Below are 15,682 nucleotides of genomic sequence, written 5' to 3' on the forward strand. Positions count from 1 at the left end.
AATAGTGTGGCACATTACAAGTAGCAAGTGGCATAGCTGCAACTAGAATTTACATCTTCTAACTTTAAGATTCATTCAAATTAACTGTGCTGCAAATAAATTTTACACATAAGACCAGAGATGAAGCCTTTAGATCCCCAAATTTTCATCTTCTGAGTTTCATTTTGTTGTTTCCTTACAATTCTTTTTTTCTTTTTCTTTTTTTTTTGAGACAGTGTCTCGCTCTGTCGCCCAGGCTAGAGTGCAACGGCACGATCTTGGCTCACTGCAATCTCTGCTTCCCGGGTTCAAGCGATTCTCCTGTCTCAGCTTCCTGATAGCTGGGGTTACGGGTGCACATCACCACACCCAGCTAATTTTTGTATTTTTAATAGAGACAGGGTTTCGCCATGTTGGCCAGGCTGGTCTCGAACACCTAACCTCAAGTGATCTACCCACCTTGGCCTCCCAAAGTGCTGGGATTACAGACATGAGCCACCGCGCCCGGCCTGTTTCCTTAAAATTCTTACCAGACAACAGTAACATATCTGTAATAGTATAAAATCGTATCTTTAATCCTATTTTGCTCATCTTCCCTAAAACACAAATAGATTAAAACACACGTTTCTGTCTGCAATTGCGAACTGACTAAATATTTGGGCAGGTTTTGACATTATGGTAAGTCAATCTTTGAAAAGATATCCAAACAATTGTTCTGTTATACAGAGCAAAGCAATAAATTTAAAAGATCCGCTTGTAAAGGGCTAAGAACTGTTTTAGAATCTTCTCAACCATAAATACTCATGAATAGAAAAGGCTGCAGTAATTTTCATATATAGATTATAAAATCAGCAAGTTCATATTCTTAAAAGTCCAAGCATGATACATGACATAAGTTCTTATGACAAATTAACCAGACATACAGATAGCCAACAATGTCCTTAGAATTAGAATACTAACATATCCATCATTCATGGGAAGCTACTCTATATAAGTTGGCCACAAATAAGTCAAAATTAATACTCTTTATGTAGATAATTTCAAGTTGATCACAGAAAAACACTCAAGCTTAGATTAGCCTAGTATGAGCATTGAAGAGCATCATTTATGTCATTGCTTAAGTTACAAAGAAGAAAGCAGACATTAAAGTGTGTTATATTTAAGTATGTTGGGAACTGATGAGCCAAGTCCCCTAATTTCCCCCTAGAAGTATCAATACATGCTTAATTTACATTTAGAAGATGAGACTTCTTCTGGCCATGGAGTACTAGAGGCTGGATTTATCTTCCTGCTGTAAACAATCGGAAACTGGACAAAGTACATAAACAATGACTTTTAGACATTGACCCACGGGGAATGCCAGACTGTGCTGCCTGAAGGCAGGTTACAGGCTGCTGCACAGGGAAGGAGGGCCCAGTCTTGCCAGCTGAGGACATCTGAGATCGGAGTGGAGAGTGGTCAGTTGAGATCAGAGCTGGGGAGGCTGCGGGGGCTAGAATTTGTTGGGCAGTGTACAGGAGCAGGGAGGTGGGGTGCGATGAGAGAGCTTTAGAGATCTGCTGAAGGGTCCCTTTGAACTTTGGGAAGGGTACTGATTTCTATACGCATGAAAAGAAACTAGCAGAGGCTGGGGAAAAGATCCATCAGAAAGCAATAGGTCAAACAATTCCTGCACTCACATGGAGCTGGGAATAGTTTGTATTTTTGTCCACCAAAATATAAAGATCTTCTAATATGTGGGTTATCTAACAGAGTCCTCAGAAGGGGACTCTACTCCTATCACCTTAGTAGTGGAGATAAATGAACCCTAGACTAAAAATTGGTCTGAACCCACCCTAACCTTAAAAGCAAGCTTTGAAAGGATCCTATTGATTCCAAGAACAAAGTCCAACATTACCTAAAGGAAAACAACAAGATACAGAAACTAGCAATGTAAAATTAATGTCCAACACATAATTTTAAAATCCCAGGCATTCAAAGAAACAGGAAAATATGACATACAACCAGGGGAAAAGTCAGTCAATAAAAACCGACCAAAAATAATGGAGTATTAGTAGATATGGATGTTAAAGGCCATTATAAATATGATCTATATGTTCAAAAAGGTAGAAGAAACATGAGGAGAGAAAGGAAATATATGAAAAGGAACAAATGATTGCTAAGGCAACGATGCTGATGAATCTCAAAATATAATGTTCATTGAAATAAGCCAGACATGAGACTGCACACTGTATGAATTCGTTTGTATGAAACTCTAAAAAGACATACTGTAATGACAGAAAACAGATTCATGGTTGCCAGAAAGTATGGGAAGGGGGCTGATAGCAAAGGGGCAGAAGGGAACTTCCAGGAGGGACGATGAAAATATTCTAACCTTGATTGTGGCATGGGATTACAGGTGTGAGCCACCATGCTGCCCAGCCACCACCTTTTAAAAAAAATCACAAACCTTTTAGCTATCTAATCACAAATTAACTAGCCTCTGTTAAAAAAAAAAAAAAAGTTTTTTCAAACTAAAAATGGAACTACCATACAATCCAGCAATCCCACTACTGCTGTTTATCCAAATAAAAGGAAATCAGTGTATCAAAGGGATGTGTGCACAGCTATGTTTACTGCAGCACTATTCACAAGAGCCAAATACGGAATCATCCTAAGTATCAGCGGATGAATGGATAAAGAAAATGTGGCAGATGCACACAACGGAATACTATCCAGCCAAGAAAAGAATGAAATGCTGTCATTTGCACAACATGGATGGGACTGAAGGTCATGATGTTAAGTGAAATGAGCCAGGCACGGAAAGACACATATCGCATGTTCTGACTCATGTGGGAGCTAAAAAAGTTGATCTCATGGAGGTAGAGAGTAGAACAGTGGTTACCAGAGGCTGGGAAGGGTAGGGAAAGGGGGATTGAAGAGAGGTTGGTTAATGGGTACAAACATATAGTTAGATAAGAGGAATAAATTATAGCGTTTGATAGCACAGGATGACTACAGTTAACAATAGTTTACCATGTATTTCAAAATAGCTAGAAGAGCTGAAATGTTCTAAACACACAGAAATGATAAATGTTTGCGGTGACGCATATCCAAAATACTCTGATTTGATCAGAGTATTTGATACCATATGCATGTATCAAAATATCATATGTACCCCATAAATATTATTATGTATCAATTTTTAAAAAAGGAAAGCCAGGCACAGTGGTGTGATTCTGGCTACTTGGGGGGCTGAGGCAAGAGGATCTCTTGAGTCAGGAGTTTGGGGCTGTAGTGAGCTATGACTGCACCTGTAAACAGCCACTGCACTCCAGCCTGGGTAACATAGTGTGAGACTCTGTCACTTATGAAAAATGAGCCAGGCACGGTGGCTCACGCCTGTAATCCCAGCGCTTTGGGAGGCCGAGATGGGCGGATCACCTGAGGTTGGGAGTTTGAGATTAGCCTGACCAAATGGAGAAATCCCATCTCTACCAAAAATACAAAATTAGCCAGGTGTGGTGGTGCATGCCTGTAATCCCAGCTACTCGGGAGGCTGAGGCAGGAGAATTGCTTGAACCTGGGAGGTAGAGGTTGCCGTGAGCGAGATTGCGCCATTGCACTCTGCCCTGGGCAATAAGAGTGAAACTCCGTCTCGAAAAAAAAGAAGAAAAATTAAAAAAATTTAAAAAGGAGGGCTGGGCACGGTGGCTCACGCCTGTAATCCCAGCACTTTGGGAGGCTGAAGCGGGCAGATCACAAGGTCAGGAGATCGAGACCATCCTGGCTAACACGGTGAAACCCCGTCTCTACTAAAAATGCAAAAACAAAATTAGCCGGGCGTGGTGGTGGGCGCCTGTAGTCCCAGCTACCTGGGAGGCTGGGGCGAGAGAATGGCATGAACCCAGGAGGCGGAGCTTGCAGTGAGCCGAGATTATGCCAATGCACTCCAGCCTGGGTGACAGAGTGAGACTCCATCTCAAATAAATAAATAAATATATAAAAATAAAGTGGCCTATTATCCTTTAAAATTGCTAGGCTAAACCATCAAACTGCCAACATGCTACCATTTTTGACCTTAAAGCAGGCAATTTCTTATGGTTTAACTTATTAATTTCAAAGAGAATAACAGGAAAATAAAAGCAGTAAAATAAATGTAGACAAATCAGTAAGCCCTGGCATTTACACGTTAGAAAATAGTTATCCTTTGCTCTTAAAGTGAAACTGAATCTTAACATAGTTACCCACTTTGACTTGAATATCATATAAAATAGCAGTTAATAGTTATGCAAGAAGACCAATTGCTATCTAACGCCAATGTAGTAGCTCAGTCCCAAGGATTTTTCACTGCAGGGTTTCAGCAAGTATCTGGTCTAATACAGACTTGAAACAAAGAATAAAGTTTAGCACTGTTTAAAAAAATACTGCTCTTAAGAAGTTTTTATCTTTGGCTCCGAAAGAACACAGATGGAAATATAAAGAGGTCAGAATTCTTTCCTACTTTTCAAACATAAATCTTTACTTTTAAGGGTGATAAAAAGCATAAAAGCAATTTGGAGGAGAAAAATCTGTACTGACTCTTGAATTTTACAAATAAACTTAACTGTGTGGCTGTCCTTTTGGACTTCTTCAATATCGTTTGTTAGAATAAAACTATTTTTAGGAACTCTACTGTAAAAAAAATCTACAGCTTGGCATGGAAGAGACAGAAAAGTAAATATGTAGTTAATTTCTTGGAAAATGTAGATAACTTTAATAGGTCATTTTTAGTCTTCAATCTCTTTACAATAAATCTTATTCTCAGGAAGGAAGGAATAGATATAAAAGATCAATATGCTGTAACAGCATCATTAGATTATTTAGTTCTTTTTTTTTTTTTTTTGAGACAGAGTCTCACTCTGTTGCCCAGGCTGGAGTGCAGTGGCGTGCTCCTGGCTCACTGCAGGCTCCGCCTCCTGGGTTCACGCCATTCTCCTGCCTCAGACTCCCGAGTAGCTGGGACTGCAGCAACCCGCCACAACACCCAGCTAATTTTTTGTATTTTTAGTAGAGATGGGGTTTCACCATGTTAGGCAGGATGATGTCGATCTCCTGACCTCATGATCCACCTGCCTCGGCCTCCCAAAGTGCTGGGATTACAGGCGTGAGCCACCGCGCCTGGCCTCTTTTTTTTTTTTTTAATTGAGATGGAGTGTCACTCTGTTGCCCAGGCTGGAGTGCAGTGGTGCGATCTCAGCTCACTGCAATCTCTGCCTCTCAGGCTCAAGCGATTCTCCTGCCTCAGCTTCCTGAGTAGCTGGGATTACAGGCACGTGCCACCATGCCTGGCTAATTTTTTGTATTTTTAGTAGAGACAGGGCTTCACTTTGTTGGCCAGGCTGGTCTAAAACTCCTGACCTCAAGTGATCCATCACACCAGGCCTAGATTTAGTTCTCTTAAGGAACTAGAAGGCCTTGAAAAGGATGGAGGGTAGAGGTTGAAGGAGCGCCACAATTATCTACCTACTGATAACCACTAGATATTGATAACCTTCAATCACGTTTACAAAACAGAATTAGATTTAGGGAACTATATGAATCACTGCCAAACAGATTTAAGGTGTACCAATTGCTTTTCAGTTATTTTTAAAAGGAATATTTTATCAAGTCTTAATCCAAATTTCTCAAGATTCTCAGCCATGCATGCAATCTTAAGGTTAGAAGGAACTACTATATTATTACTGAAATAAACTCCATAAGCCCTCCTAGATAGGTGCGACTTAGAACAGACAGTGTTCTATAAATTTTCTGAACGCTCAAGACTGCTTTTTTTTGTTTTTTGAAAGCCAGGAAAAGATCCATGTAATGAAGTAAGGAATATAAAGGCAGCAGACATTTTTGTCTTAAACTAGTACTATTTAGCATTATACTTCAAAGAATAGAGCATACACTCACCTGCTTCAGTAGTAATATGATTTCCAGTTTAGCTGATGAGCTTTTATACAACTTATATACCATAACCAACAAAAACATGTTTGAGCCTGCAGCTTCAAAAATAACATTTCTGTTGTTAACTGAAATCTTTCAAAATAAAGGACACAAATATTAAGGATGTTCAGCCAGAGTTGATCTCCTAACTCATATTATACTTCATTACACAGCTCCTAATCTTCTTAGATTTCCTGAATATGCTGATATATAATCTGTCTTCCTGGGGAAAATAAAATAAAATTACTGCTACTCCTCCAACTTATACTTTCCAATTAATTACAGTGCACTGAAAGAATGTGAAATTGAAGAACTTCCCCACCCCTTTTCCTCTTCTTTTTTTTTTGAGATGGAGTTTCACTCTTGTTGCCCAGGTAGGAATGCAATGGCGCGATCTCAGCTCATTGCAACCTCCGCCTCCCGGGTTCAGGCGATTCTCCTGACTCAGCCTCCCGAGTAGCTGGGATTACAGGCATGTGCCACCATGCCTGGCTAATTTTGTATTTTTAGTAGAGACGGGGTTTCTCCATGTTGGTCAGGCTGGTCTCGAACTCCTGACCTCAGGGGATCTGCCCACCTCGGCCTCCCAAAGTGCTGGGATTACAGGCATGAGGCACCGCGCCCAGCCCCCCCTTTTCTTCTTAAAGGTTATATTCTCAAAGCAGGTAAAAGTTTTCTATATCAGCTCAGGGTCCCTCAAATAGATAGCTCCAAGAATGGTTTCAGTTAGTTTTCAGCATTAACTAGGAATTAATTGACATAAAGCAGGATAAAATATGGAAAAATACTACCCATCATCTAGCTCTAATATATACTATAATAGCAAATTGTGGTTATTTCATATCTTTTATTTAACAATTTTTTATAAGAATTGAAGCTAACTGTCAATCTTTTACTTTAATCATCTGTTTCAAAGGTCTTATTTTTGTTATTTTTTGTTTGTTTGTTTTTTGAGACAGAGTCTCACTCTTGTTGCCCAGGCTGGTATGCAATGGTGCAATCTTGGCTCGTTGCAACCTCTGCCTCCCAGGTTCAAGAGATTCTCCTGCCTCAGCCTTCTGAGTAGCTGAGCTTACAGGCGCCCGCCACCACGCCTGGTTAATTTTTTTGTATTTTTAGTAGAGACAGGGTTTCACCATGTTGGCCAGGCTGGTCTTGAACATCTGACCTCAAGTGATCCACCCACCTCAGCCTCCCAAAATGCTGGGATTACAGGCGTGAGTCACTGTGCCCAGCCTTATTTTTATTATTTGGAAGTATACCTTTTCTCATATTTTACTTTGGTTGGATTATACTGTAGAGAGAGAAGGAACACATTTCATTCCTGTGAAGTTTCTCTTTGAAAACTTTTTTTTTTTTTTTTTTTTTAAACAAATATGCCTTTTCTGGGACAGTTTAAACCAGGACATGACAAAGTATGTTCTCCACTGATAGAAATAAACTTACATACCCTTGATGTTTACTTTGCCTGTGTTGTGTGTCTCTATTGAAATCTAAAACTGGAACTTATATCTTAAAGACCTCTTACACAAGTGTTTATAACATCAGATAAGTCAAAGCAAACTACGTTTTCAAAGGCTATTACCAAAGTAATTATGGAAGCTCTTAGTACTGACTCCCTTTAAGCAAAGTGAGTAAAGAAAATAGCACAGTGCTAGGCCCAATTAATGTTTGCTTTTTTTCACTTTTTCTAGGAAAGCAATTTCTTTCTCTTTTTTTTTTTTTTTTTGAGACAGAGTCATTCTGTCGCCCAGGCTGGAGTACAGTGGTGCAATCTTGGCCTACTGCAACCTCCACCTCCTGGATTCAAGAGATTCTCGTGCCTCAACCTCCCAAGTAGCTGGGATTACAGATGTGCACCACCATGCCTGGCTCATTTTGTATTTTCAGTAGAGATGGGACTTCACCATGTTGGCCAGGCTGGTCTCAAACTCCTGGGCTAATGTGACCCACCTGCCTGGCCCAGTAAAGCAATTTCTAAGCAGGGGAATATTACATTTTGCTTTGGTTACTACATCTCTAAATATTATCAAGTCAACTACTAGCCTGCCTTATCTCCTGATAAGACGGTACTTTATAGTCTATCATAAACAAATGAAAGAATATGTTGATTTATATTAATTTAAATTAACTGAGAATTCTCTTGCATTTATGGTGCTACAGCTAACTCCACATGTTAGAACAACAGCTTAATCTCATCTCAGCTGAAGGTATCTTGGACTTATGTGGAGGAGGAGACAGGAGTGACTATTGTTATTACATCATTTCCAAGAACTCCAAATAGTGTGCATAGTAGAAAATCTCAGATGAAATCAGGTAATGCTTTCAAAAAAAGATAAGCAAACCTGGGCTAAAAACATTTCAAATTTCCATCATGCTCAACATTTAAACCACAGGATTTTTTTTTAAAATTAATTTATTTATTTATTTTGAGATGGAGTCTTGCTCTGTTGCCCAGCCTGGAGTGCAGCGGCACGATCTCAGCTCACTGCAACCTCCACCTCCCGGGTTCAAGTGATTCTCGTACCTCAGCCTCCTGAGTAGCTGGGATTACAGGTGCCCGCCACCAGACTTAGCTAATTTTTGTATTTTTAGTAGAGACAGGGTTTCACCACATTGGCCAGGCTCGTCTCAAACTCCTGACCTCAAGTGATCCACCAACCTTGGCCTCCCAAAGTGCTGGGATTACAAGTGTGAGCCACCAGGCCTAAACCACAAGATCTTTCAATACACCATATAAGTAACTTCTGAGAGGAAGAACAGACTTAGTAGGCTTTTCCACCTCTCCCTTTTAGAAGCAAGGCATATTTAAGAGTTATGTTACAGCTAAGAAACTAAACTGACGCCCAGTGAGGTTACATATCTTAAAATAGAGAAACCAAGACTTGACTCCCTGGTTCTTCTGGTTTCAAAGACTGGACTTTGAATGACTCAGTGATGTACTCTAGCTCCTGTATTGCTAGGATTGACTAAAAGGGAATGTTAAGTACTTAACATAGGAATTTAGAAGAGGAATAAGTGAGTAACTTTGTTGCATTACAAATAATCAACAATGCACGTTGGCCCACCCTGCTGAGACTCATCTACCTACTGTGAATTCTTCCTTAACATCGCCTCCGCCACATCACACTGCTCCTCCTTCAGTCTACTACATCATGCAGAATCCCAGGGAAAGAGGTGGTGCCCACAGATTTCCTTCCATCCTGCATTCTCCTTTCCCATTTTAATCTAGGATTTCTGCCATCATGCATCTTCCAAAGAGGGCACCCTGCAAAATTTCAGTCAACCATTTCCAGAGTTTCTCAGTAAGACTGTTATTGGCATTTTGGGCAAAACAGTTCTTCGTTGTTTAGGCTGTTTAGTGCCTTGCACAACATTGAGCATCACTGGCCTCTGGGCTGTGCATGCCAACAGTGCCACAGCAACCTAGTCTGTGACCAAAAATACCTCTAGACTATTCCATATGCTTCTCAGGAAGATGGTACTCTTCCTGGTTGACTGTTCTCTACCATAAGCCCTGAAAGTTATTTCTTCACAGGGACCATGACTTTCTTCTTCTTCTTTTTTGTGATGGAATTTTGCTCTTGTTGCCCAGGCTGGAGTGCAATGGCACAATCTCGGTCCACCGCAACCTCCACCTCCCAGGTTTAAACGATTCTCCTCCCTCAGCCTCCTGAGTAGCTGGGATTAAGGCAAGTGCCACCATGCTCGGTTAATTTTGTATTTTTAGTAGAGACGGGGTTTCTCCATGTTGGTCAGGCTGGTCTTGAACTCCCAACCTCAGGTGATCTGCTGGCCTTGGCCTCCCAGAGTGCTGGGATTACAGGCGTGAGCCACTGCACCCGGCCTGGAATGTTTTATACTGCAATCTGGGTGGTGATTAGATGAGTATATTTATGAAAACTGTATGTCTAAGATCTGTACACTTCATTGTATGAATGTCAATACTTCAATAAGAATAAAAATAAAATTTAAAATACTTGGAAAATCACCCAAAGTTAAACAAAAATGGAATTGAGGTTAAATTTCTCATCTCCCTATTGATGATTTTAAATACAGCCAACTACTATTTAATAATACCCCTTTTACTTAAAAACAACAACAACAACAACAAAACAGAACCATCTAAATATTACATGTGTGGGCTCAGGAACTCTCCTCTTAACCTTTGGTTTTAAGACAAATCTGGAAAAATACTGAAATTTTTGGTGCTGCGTATTCCGGGAATTTGTATTGTAAGATGGGGTAAGTGTTAGGAAAACAGCACTTCAAACTTAAATGTCCTGAGGCAAGAAATGAAAGCTGGCCTTCCCTTCTTTCCCTTTCTCTCTTTAAATGCTCACGTGAATGAATACACAGAATAGAAAATCCTGGTAATAAAAATATTCGTTTTTTATCTGTGCATTTGCTTTAATTCTCATGAAGACATTTTCCCTAGATATTTTACTATTAGGTTTTTCTTCTGCATACCCTGCCAAGATGGGGAGGCTGATGGACGGCTGGCACAAAAAATTAGTAACTTAATATAAAAATCTGATTCTGGGCTGGGCGCGGTGGCTCACACCTGTAAACCCAGCACTTTGGGAGGCCGAGGCAGGTGGATCACGAGGTCAGGAGATGGAGACCATCCTGGCTAACACAGTGAAAGCCCATCTCTGCTAAAAATACAAAAAATTAGCTGGGTGTGGTGGCAGGTGCCTGTAGTCCCAGCTACTCGGGAGGCTGAGGCAGGAGAATGGTGTGAACCTGGGAGGCGGAGCTTGCAGTGAGCCGAGATAGTGCCACTGCACTCCAGCCTGGGCAACAGAGCGAGACTCTGTCTCAAAAAATAAAAATAAAAATAAAAATAAATAAATAAATAAAATAAAAAATCTGATTCTGACTGCCTTTTTTGGAGGGCTATGGGACAATACAATTGAAATTATGAGGATACAATGGAGTACAAAATTATTCAGCAAAGAAAAAGTTAAAATGACACCACCATAGTAGCAAAGCATGAACAAATGCTTCATGTTAACAGAAAAGGTCAGTTTCAGATTAAAAAATTTAAATGTCAGCTGGGCACAGTGGCTCACGCCTGTAATCCCAGCACTTTGGGAGGCCAAGGTGGGCAGATCACCTGCGGTTCGGAGTTTGAGACCAGCCTGACCAACATGGTGAAACCCTGTCTCTACTAAAAAAATACAAAAATTAGCTGGGCGTGGTGGTGCACGCCTGGAGTTCCAGCTACTTGGGAGGTTGAGTCAGAAGAATTGCTTGAACCCAGGAGGCAGAGGTTGCAGTGAGCCAAGATTGTGCCATTGCACTCTAGCATGGGTGACAAGAGCGAAACTCCGTTGCAAAAAAAAAAAAAAAAAAAAAAAAAGTAACTGTCTCTGGGTGAGTATAATAGCAATGTATAACAAAGTCCTCCTAAAACAGTTTTTGTAGAAATAATATGCTCTCTAGGATGACTGGAATCTGAAATTCTGAAAAGCAAATATGGTAATATTGACAAAGTAATAATGTCTCAGGACCTAACACCTTTACCAAATTAGAATGTTTTGACTTCATTTTAAAAGGGGTGAAGCTGAGCAGGGAGTGTACATGCAAGCAGACAGTTTCGGGAAGGCTGGACTTGCACCAGGGCTTACGATGTTCCAGAGCTAAATAAACCTTAGGTAAACAGACCCTTCTTTACGTGTGCAAGCAAGTCCTTTAACAGTAAGAACTGCTGGGATTCCTGACTCCATTTATTCAGGAAATTTCCAAAAGTAATTTTTACTTCTTTCAAGAAAGGGGAAGTAGGTTGGGCAAATGAACGTTTAGATTTGATAGCAAAAGTAACAAAAAATATTCCTAAGTCTCTGGGGTCTGCTGGTGCCAACTGAATTTTGAATTCCCGTTATAACCTCTACTTCTTTCTTTTAGAATAAATATGGGCTGGGCGCAGTGGCTCATGCCTGTAATCCCAGCACTTTTGGGAGGCCGAGGCGGGAGGATCCCTTGAGCTCAGGAGTTCAAGACCAGCCTGGGCAACATGGCAAAACCCCATCTTTACAAAAAATACAAAAATTACCAGGTGTGGTGACGCACACCTGTGGTCCCAACTACTTGGGAGGCTGAAGTGGGAGGACTGCTTGAGCCTGGGTGGTAGAGGTTGCAGTGAGCTGAGAGCATGCCGCCACACTACAGCCCGGACAACAGAGTGAGACCCTGTCTCTCTTTCTCTCTCTCTCTCTCTCTCTCACAGACACACACACATACACACAAATGCATATCTATAAAAAGTCTCAAAGGGAACATGTAAATTTGTTCCACTTCATATTATTTACCCCATATAAATAATAGGTTTCATCAAATTCAATATTACCAATTTTAAAAAGTGCTCATTTTGAGAAACATGACAAATTCATATTGATAAATTCACCAAATAAGTGTTAAAAGAAACTGTATACATACAGTGGTTGTGGATATGTTTCAGGATTTCTGAAAGAAACTTAAACACTAAAGAAGTCAAATTAGGAGGCTACTAACATTTCTGAAGCCTCAGGGCAGTCTAACTTTATGATATAAAAAATTTTTAACACAGAAATCTGGTACATAAAATTAAATAATAAACATTACACATATTTCAGTATACACACACACACACACACACACACACACACACACACACACACACATGCTAAACATAGAAGAGATAGAAATTTATTTCACCAAAGGCAAAAATCTCACCAGAAGACTACACAAAAAGGGGAGAACACATTGTGCACTAGGGAAGCAGACGTCATCAAAAAAACATATGCTGAGCACTCACGATGCACCAGATATTGCTCTAGACCCTGGACATTCTGCAGCAAATGAAACAGACAAAACTCCTGCCTTTATGCAGCTTACATTCCAGTGTGGGAGATGGACAACAAACAAAATTAATACTCACTAAAGAAGTGTTTCAGGAAAGACCTGATGCAGCCAAGTGCTATTTCTTTCTTTTTTTTTTTTTGAGATGGAGTTTCGCTCTTGTTGCCCAGGCTGGAGTGCAATGCCGCCATCTTGGCTCACTGCAACCCTCCGCCTCCCGGGTTCAAGCGATTCTCCTGCCTCAGCCTCCCGAGTAGCTGGGATCACAGGCATGCGCCACCACACCTGGCTAATCTTGTATTTTCAGTAGAGACAGGGTTTCTCCATGTTGGTCAGGCTGGTGTCGAACTCCCAATCTTAGGTGATCTGCCCGCCTCGGGTTACAGCTGTGAGCCACCACACCCAGCCCCAAGTGCTATTTCTATAAACTGCCAAGACCCAGAGCAAAAAGCACACCCAGCATATGCAAGAAATATGGAACAGCGAGTGAGGGGAAGAGTGGGATAGAAGAGGTCAACAGACGGATAGATCCCAACGGCCCACAGGTCTTCACTGACTTTAGGCGGGATGAGAAGGCCTTTGGGGAGGGTTCTTAAACAGAAGATAGATATGATCTCCCATCAGGATCACACTGAGAGCTATCCATATTTAGAATAGATGCAAAGAGGGAAGCAGAGACACCACAGAAGGGAAGACGGTGGCTTGGATGAACACAGTAGCAAGTGGTAGAAAGTGGACTGAGGATACATTTAGAAGGCAGACAGAAGTGTTACAAACAAGGTATGAAACAAATATTTAATGAATGAATGAATCCTGCATGAGGAATGAGACCAACATGGACCAGACTGCTTAGAAAAGGGGTCATGGACTCATAAAATTTTACTGGAACTCTCTGTACGGATATCTACAATTCCTGATGTTCAGCATTGCTTATTTAATTCTTCCAAAGCATTTTTGCTTGACTGATTCCTCTACTATTATGACTGGCTGGCTATTAAAACCAGGTGAAAGTGGACAGAAATCTAAGTCAAGTAAATAACAATGAGATATGGAGAAGTAGACAGGTTCAAAGACATTAAGGAAGCATGATCCATAGGCACTGGTGACTAAATACAGGGGATAAAGGAGAGAAACGACGATAGGTATTTCTTGTTTGGACAACTTCATGAATAGTGATGCCATTACCTGAGATAGGAAACACACAAAAAGTTGGTTTGAGGGGAAACCAGCAAAAAGGCTAAAAACTGTGGAGACACAACTCAGTTTTGGTGGAGCAAGTATTTCTAGAGCCTAGATTTTGAAATGCAGTAGGTCAAGACTACTGCTTCCAAACTTGAACTAGAATATTAAAAATTATTTTCTGAGATGATGAAAAGGTTCTATAAATGGATAGTGGTGATGGTTGCACAGCACTGGACATATGTAATGCCACTGAATTGTACCTAAAAATGGTTAATTTTGTTATATATATTTACCACAATAAAAAAGTTTTACAGTTATTTATTATAGGTGACACTGTTTGCTCACTGTAGGTCAGGTATTTTTTGTTTTTTTTTCTCTTTATTTTTGACCAATGGATTCACGTCACCAGGTGATTTTTTAAACAGCTTTATTGAGATATATCACGTGCCATAAAATTCACCCATTTAAAGCACACAGTTAAATGTTTTTTAGTATAGAGTTCTGCACCTCTTATGACAACAAATGTTAGAATATTTTCATCACTCAAAAAGAAACCAGTATCCATTAGCAATACCCCTTTTCATCCTAGTCCTTCCAGCCTATAGGCCGGGTTTAAGCAAAACTTTTGTGGGAGGTGGGTCAAGTAATATAATTTATTCCAAAGCCACACTTTTCTATGTAAACAAAAGACAAGTGATAACTTTTAAAAAGAAGAAAAAAAAAACCTCTCTTAGAGCTCTATTTCTTTTTCTACCATTAGATCAGTGGTAAAGATAAAATACTACTAGTGAAAACTCCTATGGACAATTTTCTGCAGTTTAGATGAAAATCATGCAAATCAGTAAATACAAGCAATTTGTAAATTTTAATTTTGTTTTTGTTATTTTCTACCAATGTCTATGTATTCCCCCTCCCCTTTTTTTTTTTTGAGACAAAGTCTCGCTCTGTTGCCCAGACTGGAGTGCAATGGTGCAATCTCGGCTCACTGCAACCTCCGCCTCCCAGGTTCAAGCGATTCTCCTGCCTCAGCCTCCTGAATAGCTGGGACTACAGGCGCCTGCCACCACACCCAGCTAATTTTTGGAATTTTAGTAGAGATGGGGTTTCACCATCTTGGCAAGGCTGATAAACTCCTGACCTCGTGATCTACCCGCCTCTGCCTCACAAAGTGCTAGGATTACAGACGTGAGCCACTGCACCTGGCCTATGTACTTCTTATCTTGAAAAACCCCAAAGAAACCAAAGAGCACTATGAAAGATAAAGGGCAGAAGTAAAAAAAAAAAAAAAAAAAAAAGTTATGGAAAGATTCCCTATGGCACATTTTAAGACATGTCTCTACTTTGTAATTCATTAATTTGCTCTTGTTTATAAGTTCCTGTTACTGTACTTATGCCGTTTATGTGTGGTCTAGTGTTGCCAGAACAAACTGCAAACTCTGAGGACAAATACTGTTATATTTTTTTCCCTAGTAACTCCCCCAAGAACACTGAGCAGATAAGCCAAGTTGAAATACACTGGGAAAATGAAAACACGTTATGTATTCAAACTAATTTAAATTACAAAGCAAAATGACCTATATAGTCAATTACACTAAGGCAAACAATCATCTAATACATTAATAAATATCTAGTACACAAAAAGCATTCTGGAACTGGATCCATGAGTTCAAACTGGCTCCAACACTAGTAACTATGTGTCCTTGGGTAAGCAACTTAACCTCTTTGTTTC

The 15,682-nt window shown here is 40.2% G+C and overlaps 1 protein-coding gene across 1 annotated transcript in view; it reads right to left on the reverse strand.

Annotated features, from left to right (window-relative positions):
- SPTLC2 (serine palmitoyltransferase long chain base subunit 2) overlaps positions 1-15,682 on the reverse strand; it is a 110,987-nt gene that overhangs the window by 15,768 nt on the left and 79,537 nt on the right. The gene's annotated exons all lie outside the window — the stretch shown is intronic.

Source organism: Gorilla gorilla, chromosome 15 (genome assembly GCF_029281585.2).
Source record: "Gorilla gorilla gorilla isolate KB3781 chromosome 15, NHGRI_mGorGor1-v2.1_pri, whole genome shotgun sequence".
NCBI classification, from domain to species: domain Eukaryota; kingdom Metazoa; phylum Chordata; class Mammalia; order Primates; family Hominidae; genus Gorilla; species Gorilla gorilla.